Raw genomic sequence first — 13992 nt, 5'->3', positions numbered from 1 at the left:
AAGTGACATTGGATGAAGTGGAAGTGCTGATGAAGATCAGAACGGAACTCTTCAACGACGCATTGTTCACGTTTGGCGATTTGTCCTCTTCGTTATGTTTGTTAAGCAAGATAAGTTTTTAAGCTGCATTTTTGTCAATCTCGAGTTCTGATGATGGGATCCATGAGGAATCGAGGGAACTCCTCAAATCTTAAAAGCATGCGTATAGTGACTTTTGGATTTTCATCAGAAAATCAAGCATTTTCATTAAAAACTGTCGCATTTGATGAAGTGGAACTGCTGATGATGATCAGAACAGAACTCTTCAACGATTCATAGTACACGTTTGGCGATTTAGATTTTGGCTTGGATTGGGACTGGGGCTGGGATCCGGACCCAGACTCGGGCCCGGACTCGGACCCGGACTGTGACTCGGACCCGGACCTAGACTCAAACCCGGAGTCGGACCTGGACCTGGATCCCGGCTCTTATCTGAACCTGAACCCGGACCTGACCTGACCTGACCTTGCACCAAACCTGAGTTCCACTAGGTACTGCGAGGGTTCAATATCAGCTCTATCTTGGGTACTGCGCTCCCAAGTGCTCATCAAGACGTGTCGAATGACCAAAACAGCATGTGTCTATGTTGCATCAAACCTGAGTTCCAGTAGGTACTGCGAGGGTTCAGCATCAGCTCTATCTTGGGTACTGCTTTCCCAAGTGCTATCAAGACGTGTCGAATGACCAAAACAGCGTGTGTCTATGTTGCACCAAACCTGAGTTCCACTAGGTACTGCGAGGGTTCATCATCAGCTCTATCTTGGGTACTGCTTTCCCAAGTGCTCATCAAGACGTGTCGAATGACCAAAACAGCATGTGTCTATGTTGCATCAAACCTGAGTTCCAGTAGGTACTGCGAGGGTTCATCATCAGCTCTATCTTGGGTATTGCTTTCCCAAGTGCTCATTAAGACGCGTCGAATGACCAAAATAGCATGTGTCTATGTTGCATCAAACCTGAGTTCCAGTAGGTACTGCGAGGGTTCATCATCAGCTCTATCTTGGGTACTGCTCTCCCAAGTGCTCATCAAGACGTGTCGAACGACCAAAACAGCATGTTTCTATGTTGCACCAAACCTGAGTTCCAGTAGGTACTGCGAGGGTTCATCATCAGATCTATCTTGGGTACTGCTCTCCCAAGTTCTCATCAAGACGTATCGAATGACCAAAACAGCGTGTGTCGATGTTGCACCAAACCTGAGTTCCACTAGGTACTGCGAGGGTTCAGCATCAGCTCTATCTTGGGTACCACTTTTCCAAGTGCTCATCAAGACGTGTTGGATGACCAAAACAGCGTGTGTCTATGTTGCACCAAACCTGAGTTCCACTAGGTGCTGCGAGGGTTCAGCATCAGCTCTATCTTGGGTACTGCTCTCCCAAGTGCTCATTAAGACGCGTCGAATGACCAAAACAGCATGTGTCTATGTTGCATCAAACCTGAGTTCCAGTAGGTACTGCGAGGGTTCATCATCAGCTCTATCTTTGGTACTGCTCTCCCAAGTGCTCATCAAGACGTGTTGGATGACCAAAACAGCGTGTGTCTATGTTGCACCAAACCTGAGTTCTACTAGGTACTGCCAGGGTGAATAGACAGCAAGATTGAATGTTTACTTATTCACAGAAACTTGTTGTTAAATTGGGAATCGAATCGAAGGTGAAGTGGGTCAGAATCCAAAATTTTAATCATCGTGGTGGACAATAAGTTCCCTTTTTATCGAAGATGACACATTTTTCGATTATTTTTAGAAGGCATTGAAAATGATGTGGTGGACAGGTGGATGACACTCATTACAGGTGAATGATGTCAAGAAACCAGGTTAACGGCAACGGACACAGGTTAATGACGCCTCTCGATAACCTGTCAATATTTTCATTGGAATTTGTACTTATTTCTCGATAACCTGCTTCTACTATCGATAACCCGGAGACAAAATATCTTTCACCTGCCCTTGATATCATTCACCTGAATTTCAAACGCCTATATCTTCTAAACTAATTGAAGGAATTGCTTCCCTTCCACATTTTCTAATAGTTTAAGTTGCCTTTTAACGATCCCAATAAAAAAAAATGCGAAAATGCAAAATTTTTGAAAAACATAAATTTTAACCTGGCGGTGCCAACTTTTTGAGAAACGACCTAGATGTCAGTGCACGTTATGTACAGTTACATACACTGTTTGCAGTCAGAGCTATATAATGTGTTCACTGTACTCAAGAACCGCATGTTAGACCGGCGTTGCTCTGTCGTTAAGCTTGAGGATTTGAGGTGGCGTCTTCGAAAAATTTTTATAGCTCATTTTACAAGATAGTGTTGTTGTAATTAAATTATAAACAGTAAAAAATCAAACTCTTCTGCCCAATGCCCATCCTTTTTTGTTCTAATAACAGTTTATCTTATATGTGGGTTGTAATTTGCGGTTTTTATAACGCCTCACAGAGGTTTTATGTGACGGAGATACTAAGAAATATAAAGTAGTTAAGTCATTATATTTATTAACAATGTCGCATTGCACAATCTAGACTTCTATTAGACTTCCAGTGGTTCAAATGTCCCATTTTTCGTAATTATAAGAGGCCCACTGATTAACAGTCCGCCGGACGGCATCGGCCTGTCAGTTAAAACAAAATGTTGATAGTTCCGAACAGGCCGATACCGTCCGGCGGACTGTTAATCAGAGAATGTTAATTTATGGTCTCCAAATAACGAGTAAATACACTGATAAGTCAAATTTGAATGGTTAATATATATTATCATTATCGTAATTATGTATACGAGCCATTCAAGTACTAAAGTATCGTGATAATTAACATAATGAGCCACCATTAAAATACTACAATACGTGAAATCTTAACTTTACACCGAAATTCTGTCAAAGATTCTAAAGTACATACTGTCGTGTAAAGCGATTTACTCAGCTTACTATGGGCGTCATATTCATGCTATGGGCGTCATTTTCGTGGCTCAAGAATGATTGCAAATACGTTATTACTTTTTAAACTACTTAGGTATTTAAAACCGATGGCTAATATACGAATACAATTCTATTTCAATATAATGGCGTTTTTATGCAATAAGTAGGTATTTTGCTCAAAATGTAAAAGTAATTACTTACCAGGAAAATGACGCAAAAAATTCAATACGCATAAGTCCACAATTTAGCATAGCGAATTGCCCGTGAACATTGATTTTAAGTCAAATGTTTACTGTGACTGAATTTTTGGATTGTGTTATGTAAGTTTATTAGATTGCGTACGTTTTTTTGTTGATTATTAAATACTTAAAGGTTCAAAATCCACCCATACTTGTGAATAGCTTAAAGTGAAAATGTTTTGTGAATGTGTACTTGTATAACATACCGCCAGCTTGCGCGTTGCACGTCCAAGGAGGATGCATCGATCCCAGACCCCTGGCACAGCCTTTTTATTTCCGTCGTTAAGGCAACACCCCGCACAACCTCCGTAGAACTACCTCGATAGACTCCGCATAATTAATATATTGGAAACCAGATATCAGAACCATGCACGAGAACTATCGTCACCAAAAAACGTTGAATGAGTATTGGTATCATGAGATTCATGACTGAGATAAACACAATAAATATATTCATATATGACTATTTTTGAACTTATTTACCAAAGTAAGGTAACACACACGAAAATCACGTGTTCAAAAGTTCAAAGGTTGTGACTGCTGAAGCTACGAAGCTAGGATCTACAAATTTGAAACATACATCAAAATATTGTATAACTCAAGATACGATTTTTTAAGCAGGAAACAAATTTGATGTATCTACTTAGTTCATTTTATTATTTTAATCTCACATTATTTCCAGTGCAGCAACTTCTATAGTTGCCAAGCAGGCTGGCATACACGCCGGATTTAAGGCTGAGGATAGTTACCAGATTCCGGTTATAGGTAGGTATTATACTAACAACCATTATCATATGTTTATTCCCAGAATTATTTTAAGTGATGACCATTGTTAGTTTATAGATGAACAGGCCACGTATGTACGTGTATGTACGTACTATGTAGTCATGCTATCATACTGTGCTAAACTTATATCCATTTAGTGAGTAAATACCTCACTAAGTGATCTGTGACGTTTCCTACTTATTGCAAGTATAAAAGACTTTATGAGTTCAGTCATAAGAGCTATTTTGAGAGAGCAGACTAGTCTTGTTCGCCCAGGTTTACTGTTCTCGTTATATTATAGGGTAACTAAAGAAATCTATGATTTCATATATGCTATAATTTATTGTATGCTATAAACTTAAACCTCACGAGGAGGGTTCATAAACAGAGGCTTTATAAAATACTAAAATTTAATGAGCGTGTTAGTTCTAAGAATTTTCATTTCGGCTAAAAAGACGATAATTTCTTCTCTTGGTATAAATCTTTATCTAAATTATGTTTACTTTCTACATAAGGTATTCACCTATATGTAAGTATGTATTATTTATTTTAGTTTTCTATCTTGCTTTATGTTATATTTTTAGAATCGTTTTTGAGTACGTCTCTTAGCAACAGGACCATTTTTGGTTCTTTTTTTTGTTATTTTGTGCTATGCTTAGCTTTCCTCAATCATACATCTACCACACGTTACATTATTACCATAATTATTATTTACCCGTATTGATGTAGGTCGTTGTCGTTGTATTGAATTTCCTTACTACTGGCCTGACCGTCGAATCGATGAACTCTCTGATAAGAATGTCTGTTACACGTAAGTATTCCGACCGTAAGCACATATACGTATATCTTTCTTTAACTGGGTTAGAGAGTATTTTGGCAACTTCCTATTCTAACTAATGAATAAATAAAAAAAAGCAAAACCGACGTCAGAAAGGATAAAATTATATTTTATCCATTTTGTATCCTCTAGCAACTGATATGTTTGACGTCAGTGATGTCGGTTTGAGGTAACAAACATACAAAATAAAACGAAACTGAACGGTTGACATAGTTCCAATTTCAAAAACCCATTTTCTCGACTTATCGGGTTTGACCGCTCACCCCTCGAAAATGGTCCGATCCAATTGATAACCTCCTCCTTTTTTTCAATTAAGGAGCCCACACATTACCAGTTCGCCGGACGATATCAGCCTGTCAGTTGTTCGGAACTGTCACCTTTTGCGTTTAACTGACAGGCCGATATCGTCCGACGGACTGATAATCATAGGCCCCTTTAAAAAGGGAGAGGTAATATGAAAGAAGCCTGGTTTTATTTTAAGAGCTGAATCCAAGCCAGTAAAACAGGACCTACTCATTAAAGAAGATCCATCATCTGCCTGCTTAGTGCTCACACTTTGTAAACCTACTTATAATAATCTGTCGTGGAGTCATTTGTGCGCCGCATCTGTCTTCATTCCCTATCAAACCAATCATGATTATGGGGTACAAGCAGGCACGTGTAACTACGGCACGTGTCAAAGTCTGGGCATTGCGGCGCGATTCGGGAAATGAATTATAGTTCGTTTTTTTAGCATCAGAAAGAACTTCGCAGAAGTAAGCTTGTGGTTCCAAATCCGGCATTTTTAGCGGTAATAATTTGAAGTAAATTATATGTATTGACCATGCTACATTAGGTAATCGCACCGTAACTTAACACCTAAAGTACTAACGTGGGTACTTTTGACGCAGGTTGGGGCTTGCTTGACCCAAAAACTTGATATTAGTTATGAGACGTGAGCCGGAGCAACCCTTTTAACTTTTCGTAAGAACACATTTAACCCTCTACAACCATGGTTACCCTACAACACATAATATATTCATCATCATCATCATATCAGCCCTTTATCGCCCACTGCTGAGCATAGGCCTCTCTTCTAGTACGCCACTTGTCCCGGTCCTGAGCTAATCTCATCCAGCAGTGACCCGCAATTTTCCGGATGTCGTCCACCCAACGAGCCAACGGACGCCAGGCGCTTCTTTCATTTGAAAGCGGCCACCATTCTGTTAACATTTTAGTCCACCGTCAGTCGTCGTCGTCGTAGTCATAATATATTATAAATTAATTTCTATTGTTACAAATGTTATTATTGTATGTTAAATAAATAATATCATATAAGAAAAAGCAAATAATAGTTATCGACAATTGATGGAAGTATTATATTTGTAGGGTGTCCATGAACAAGAATGTAGTAATCATTTTTTTAATGAACTTTAATCCCAACAATTATAACCTTACGTGCCTTTTAATTTATTAAGTGCGCCGGGTTGATTCTACTCACTTCTACAGAATCACGCAATCTCAGTAGAAAAATATAACTTTACAAAACAGTTTGAAATGTCGTTAAAATTACTTACGAACATAGTTTATCTCATATCAATTACAACTACCCCAAAACAGTGTAAATTAGTGTGATGATGATGATGAACTATTAGATACCTACTTAACAATTTTCGTGATAGCGTCGAATTAATATTAGAGACTTCCTATTTATTATATTTTATCATACCTACACTGTTTCTCATTAGCACTGTTATTGTATTTCTTATCTGTCCGGCCTATTGACCTTCTTCCGCAGAGATGAAGCTATCAGTCCAGATTAAAAACAACGAAATTGTTGAGGTAATAAAGCTTCCATATTCAATTGGTACTTAAGTAGGTAACTGGTAGGTATTGTAATTATTTTAAAATCCTAAGATGTCCAGTTTTCATTTGAAGGGACGTTTACGAAAACAACATAACTGACTACACTGGTTGACACCTGAAACGATTAACAATGTTCTCAAAAAAAAGTGTCAACCGCTCTAAGCAGTTATGTTGTTTTTGTAAACATCCCTTCATTTGTCTACTGGGTTGTAAGTCACTCTCCTTAGTCCTGTCGGTACTATGTATTTCGCTAAGATCCCCACGTCACTAGTGTAGGGATCACTGTACTGCCTCTCCTATAATATTAATTTCCGAAATAAATATATTTTGAATTTGAATCTATGCTAATCGCATCCAGCCATTCGGCAGATGATTAAGGGCCTGATTCGAATTTTGAAATAGACATCTATCACCAAGATACGATAATAACGATATGTTTAAGATCTAACCTGTCAAATTTGACATTTGCGCGATTCTGGAGATACTCTTGAACGATTTCCACAGGATATGACTTAGAGATCCCATTCACATCTAATAGATATCTTACTCTATCTAACGTAAAAGTGACATTGATTGCCCAAATTGCGCTGCAAAAGAGAACTAGTTGATATCTAAACTATAACGTATCTAGAATGGATCTAGTACGTGTCGTCTCTTGTGAATATCTTGAAGTTCGAATACGGCAGTACACATCTTCCCGCTGACGGTTGACGCTGGTTCAATTCCAGCCTTGGTCACTTATTCTTAGTATGTATAAATATAACATTTGTATTTCAGTCTATGATTACTGATTAAACATAGCAATTGGTTCCCCGTCCCATCTCTCCTGTGAACATGACAAAAATTAAGGGATATAAAGCCTAATTTCTAATTTCATCCAAGCTGTTCAATCGCTAACTATGTATTAAGTACCATTGTTTCTCATCGTCTTCACAATCGTCGTGAATAGCGTACCTTGACTGATTATTTAAGACGCTGTTATCACGAACAATGAGTGATAGCAAACGATGCCATAAACCTTGCTGATAGTGTCAATCCCCTCGTTGTGTCACTATTTGCAACACAACACTTTATAGTTACATATTTAACTGTACCTACATATACCTACGTTGTTATGTAGTTGAATATACGTCCAACATAGTCTACTCGATAGTGACCTTGCCTTCAAAGCATGTATTTGTGTGAATTAAAAATACCTGTAGGTACCTCAGTAAAAGCCTGATACAAGGAAAATATAATTCCTTTTTTGTGCTGTCTTATTACGAGTAAAATACAGCAGAACCCTTCTTATACCTAATATTAAAAATGCTAAAATAACTTAGTCTCCACGTTTACTACTGAACTGATGAAAGTGAAAATTTGTATACTTACACTTTTTAGGGTACCGTACCCAAAGGGTAAAACGGGACCCTATTACTAAGACTCTGCTGTCCGTCCGTCCGTCTGTCACCAGGCTGTATCTCACGAACCGTGATAGCTAGACAGTTGAAATTTTCACAGATGATGTATTTCTGTTGCCGCTATAACAACAAATACTAAAAACAGAATAAAATAAAGATTTAAGTGGGGCTCCCATACAACAAACGTGATTTTTGACGAAGTTAAGCAACGTCGGGCGGGGTCAGTACTTGGATGGGTGACCGTCTTTTTTTTGCCTTTTTTTGCATTAGGGTACGGAACCCTTCGTGCGCGAGTCCGACTCACACTTGCCCGGTTTTTTATCAATCAATACTATAATTTCACGTAAACAAAGTCGCGTGCCGAAGCTAGTAATGAATACCTACTAATAAACGTTCTTACCAGTGCCTGTTCAATAATAGAACAGGTTGAGCAATATTGGATCATTTTCCTGCCTAGAATACGAATGATTCTGACAATACCATCGGTAATGTATGGCATACATATAGCTGATATAGCCATAGCTGTCCTAGACAGACACACGATCATACTGCTGATTGCAATAGTGCCTAACTGTGCTTCAAATGCCACTCTAGCTGAGTCATAGATTTTTATGCAAATACTTTGGTATTAGAAAGAAAGAAGAGAAAGAAAATACATTTATTTACGTCAACAGACAAGTTAAATTACGTACTTATACTAGTCCTTGAGACTAAATGAGATACCTTAACTAGTAGGTCAAGATCACCTTCCACAAAATTATAAGTTTTATTTTTTCTACGACAACATTCTTTTAGGGACAAAATGAAGTATTATAATTCGAATTAAAATTTACAATAACGCAATAAGTTATAATGAGTATGTTTATGTTTATACATTTCATTTAAATCTACTTAAAGCAAATAAACTTGTGCGGTAGCTCCTGATAAATTGAAATGCCCGTTCTGGGAATCAACCTCAAACTCGGCAATGGATAAATGGATCACTGAGCCACTACGAAAACCATATCTGATTGGAAAATAGTAGGAGATTCATAATTTAATTCAAATTTTATTTACCTATATCAAAATATTATTATAGGTCTCTGATTGATGTTATTATCTTTTTTTTAATTAGAGGGTTTTTTGGTATAGGATCTTCTTTATTTTCTACGATTTGGTCCAAGCGTTATAATTTTATATTAAAAAAAAATTAAATTGTATGACTGTTACCTATACGTTTTAATGTACTTGCCTATAATTATGGTTAGGGAGGCGAATAGGGGAATTTTCTGCAATACTCGAGCGTGGCAGTTTAAGATATGAGAGATACCTTAGACCTAATAGAACAACCTTGTAAAGTATTTAGCTCTATATGTAGTGACGCGCGCCTAGGATAGACGATCAGATTAGTAAAAAAAAATGGATAGTCTGAAATACTCGAGCGCGTCAGATTAAGATATTGGGGGTTGATTTTAGTGTTTAAAGACTAAATTTAACTAATCTGACGATAAGTCCTTGACGCCGCCGAGTTATAGGGTCGCGAACTTGTAAAAAAAAAACGTTAATCCGGCATTCTCGAGCGCGATTTTTATTTTTTTTATTTTGAAGAATATAATCTAAAACTTACTAAAAATACAAAATCTGCCGGTTTCCGCATGACCGGAAGTGTGGAGGAGCCATTTCGTCTTCCTAAGAACGCGTTGCGGCATATAAGTCGCGAACGATACATTTTACAAAAAAAAGTTTAAATAAACAAAAAAGGTAATTTTATTTTACACAAAAAAGGTCTCTTTACATTTTTGTCCAAAGTTAAAACTTTTTGACTTGAAGCATCATAAAAACTCAAACTCCCGGTTTTTTGAGTATATCTCGAAAACTGAGGGTGTTAAAAAAATTTATATGAAATAACGATGATTAAATTATGTGACTTTTATTATATCTCAAAATTTTTTTTTCTAAAGCTTCTCGACAATTTTCGTGGACTCGGAAAAAGTTACGCGTATCTGTATACAAAAGTATTATTAACATGTACAGTTTCATGTATGTATATTATTCAATAGCCTGTTGATCCTCAAATTGTTTTTTGGACGTACCGTAAGCAAAACGAAGTGAAGAATTGAAGCAAAAAAGAGGAATTTGCCATAAACATGTAATACAGACTGAGCGCTTCGCGGAAATATGCCGTCCTACCAGTATTTTTCCTTTATTTCGCAACATTGATGGTGGGGAAAGAAGCGGTAGAAGGGAATTAATTTTCGGTACACCCTAATATATATATATATATATATGTTTCTTCTTCTTCTTCTTCTCTTCCTCAGCGAGTATGCGCCCACTGTTGGGCATACGCCTCTCCAAATCTCCTCCAAGCAGCCCTATTTGCTGCTTCTCTCCTCCAGAGCGGGCCTGCAATCTTTTTAATGTCGTCCTCCCATCTTGTTGGAGGTCTGTGATCTGGTCTTTTTGAACGAGGCCTCCACGCTAGGACACGCTTGCTCCATCTCATATCATCTCTGCGACATATGTGCCCGGCCCAGGCCCATTTAAGAGTAGCAATCCGTCGGCCGATGTCTACTACTTTATCAAGGAGAAAGAAAGGAAAAAAAGAAACCAAAAAACCTTTTTCGGTCAGATTAAGAGAACCCACCAACATTTTTGTCAGATTAAAAAAATATGCTTTCAGGATACCGAGATAAACCTCCCCTATGAAAATCTGACGCGCTCGAGTATTTCAAAAAAACTTTATTTTTTTGCATTTTCAAAAATTCATCGTAACTTATCGTCACGCCGAAATCGTCAGTTTTTTTAAAGGAAGCTTCCTTGGGGCCTACTTAACACCCCTTCCGAAAATCTGACGCGCTCGAGTAAATTTATTTTTTTTGCATTTTTGACTACTTTATATGCCTACCCCCACCACGCAAACCGGCAGATTAGTATACCGTTGTTATCAGAGGCACTCGGGGCATACGTAGTATGAATATCTGACGCGCTCGAGAATGCCCAAGTAACTGTTTTTTTTAACATTTTTGAAAAACCGTACACGCCAAACCCACCGCTAAAATGGTTTTTGCCATACGAGCTTTTCTTTTCGAAATTATTTTATCTTTCGATTTTGATAGGTCTCGACGGCGCCGTTGAATTACGCCATTTAGCTACCTCGCCTCCCTAACTATTAATGGTTTGAATCCACTTGATTTTCTACTTAGGTAACAAACAAAATGCAGTCAGTTCATCACCTAATTACGCCTGTCGCCCAATCGTCTGCTATTTGTAATTTTAACTTTAAAATTACCTATTACAAAAGTGTAGTAAATCAAATGCATAAAATAATTATTTGTTTAGCACATTTTTACTATACATATTATAATATGGTATAACTACTCTGGCAATGTTATCGGAATGGTGGCCGCTTACAGACGAAAAGAGTGCCTGGCGTCACTTCTGGATGAGATTGGCTCGGGACGGGATAAGTGGCGTACCTACTCGAAGAGATAAGAGGCCTATGCTCAGCAGTGGACGATAAAAGGCTGATATGATGATGATGATGACTGGCATTGCTGATTGAACTCTGCCAAAATAAATGCCTAAAGTGAACACAATCAAATCGCTGCGATTCCACATTAATTGAATTCCTTCTCCGAGACCACGGGGACAACGCCGTCCTCGAAACGTCGGAGGTAAATCTTAAAACTTAAATACGCGATTAAGTCCCGTTGTGCAGTTTGATAATACTTCTAAACTGTTTATTCTAAAATTATAAAAAAAATATATTTGAGATTCTCACAATGAGCTCTTTCATTTGATATGTAACACGATATAGTTTGAAAAACTTTATTTTTTCATTTTCTCATTTACCCCCCAAAAGTGGCCCCCACGTTTAAAATTCATTTATTTACGTTACATGTCCGTCTTTGGGTCACAAACTTACATATGTGTACCAAATTTCAACTTAATTGGTCCAGTAGTTTCGGAGAAAATAGGCTGTGACAGACGGACAGACAGACAGACAGACGCACGAGTGATCCTATAAGGGTTCCGTTTTTTCCTTTTGAGGTACGGAACCCTAATAAACGAATTTTGAAATTATGAAAATTTTTTTTTGAAGCTAACAAGAAAAGAAACAAAACTATAAATAAATAAATTATTGTACGGAACCCCAATGCGCGCGTTCGAATCTCGCTCGATCGGGGTTTATTGGGCGCTTATTACCCATAGATAAGCTATTTTTGAATCCATAACCCTTAAAAGGGCACATTAAGTAGGTATTAAATAAGTATAAGGAAAAAATACCACCCTTATACATCAATTGGATACATCATCCTTTTGTATTTTTTTTCCTTAAACGGAATTTTTAGGACAGGCATTTTTAGGTGACAATGAGGCTGTTTGAGGATTTCTTATAATGCTTAAAGGCAGATATGTTTCATCTATCTTTAGTACCAGTAATAGTACATTACTACAGAGGCCGGGACGAAAGGGGTTGCCGGCCGAAGACATATAGACGGCCGAGCGAAGCGAGGCCGGATAGGTCTGAGCGCGGGCAACCCCATTTCCCGCCGAGGTATGTATAGTGCTTTTCTCAAACATGTAATGAAATAAATAAAATAAAAAATCCACGAAACCCAAGTTTTATTTATAGTAAAAACTAAAAGTAAACTACACCCAAAATATAACCAACACGTACATATATCATTATCACGCGTATGTTTTACACGAGTCGTGTATTTTTACTACCCGTATATTTTCATGTATCTTTGATTTTTTCGCCTTGTATCCGTCTGACTGTCGTTTTCGTCACATAAGTTTACATAGTCTTTCATGTTGATATCATGTTTCACATACATCGTTGCTTTATGCATGGAGTAAATAAGTATAATTTCCACAGTGTTGACGAATTTGTAGTTACATTCATTTAAAATATGCCACAAAACTGTTTCTAATAAACTGTAAGCCATTTTTCTTAGTTTCTCAAATAATAAAATTGCCATAAGCAACCATATACATACTTCGTCGACTTGGCGGCAGAGGCAGCAAGTTATTTAAAATCAATTCTACTTACGCTGCCAATTCCAACACCTACGATTACAATTAATATTAATTTCATTATTTCGGCGGAACTCATATTAAAGTAAAAAAGTCAACAACGCACCATAAATCCAATAAAACTGAATGAACATTTTTCAACTTTACCTCCATAACAATTTAAAAAAAATAACTACGCGTGTTTGAGTAGACCTTTTTACCGCTAACGTTTAGATTAAATATTTTAAATGTTTTTATTTGTGTAGTTAAATTTACAACTTAAAATTATAGAATTTGGTTAATAATGTATTATTTATTAAGTTCATGTTGATTTTATACAAATAAAACTACAAATTATAGAAAACATTGTTTTTTGTTTTTTTTATAGGCGTAGTGGCAGAGTGTCATTACGAACCATAAAGCAAATACTGCCTCTAGTTTTTTTTAATGGATGAATGCCACGATGCTGTGTCACAAATATCTGTGAAATGAAAATTAAAAAAGAGGACTTTGCCGGCCTAGGCCTGCAAGATTTGTATGAAATTCCATTAACGACCTTTTGCCCTAGCCGCACCTGAAACGTCATACTTCGCAGCCTATTATATAGACCAGCGGTGGCACAAAAATGGGTTTTGATAACATTAAAGTTTTTTCTTTTTTGATATGTTATTGTAAGCATGTTAAATAACATTCATGTAAAAAGTTAGAAAATTTTAGGTGGAGCGTTCGGCCATATTTAAATTTTCAATTTTTGCTAAATAACTATGTAAATATAAAATTAAAGTTACAAAAAACTTTAACATATTCAATAACACTTTAATTTATTCACAATATTCGGTTTTTAGAAATCTGGAACAGCTGCTTTCTGGTGAACGTAAAAACAGGAATTATTATGTAAATACAGAATTAGAGTAGCTGATATTGCAAAATTACGATATTATCTATCAACTTAGTATAC

General features: G+C 37.0%; 1 long non-coding RNA gene across 1 annotated transcript in view; it reads left to right on the top strand.

Moving 5' to 3' along the window:
• Positions 1-9967, top strand: part of LOC134672408 (uncharacterized) — a 91938-nt gene extending 81971 nt beyond the window's left edge. Inside the window, exon 2 of the long non-coding RNA XR_010099340.1 lies at positions 9879-9967. This is a non-coding gene — a long non-coding RNA (uncharacterized LOC134672408). The remainder of the gene's footprint in view (positions 1-9878) is intronic.
• Positions 9968-13992: the final 4025 nt, after the last annotated feature.

Source organism: Cydia fagiglandana, chromosome 17 (assembly GCF_963556715.1).
Source record: "Cydia fagiglandana chromosome 17, ilCydFagi1.1, whole genome shotgun sequence".
Lineage (NCBI taxonomy): Eukaryota > Metazoa > Arthropoda > Insecta > Lepidoptera > Tortricidae > Cydia > Cydia fagiglandana.
This window is presented reverse-complemented; position numbering and strand designations above follow the sequence as displayed.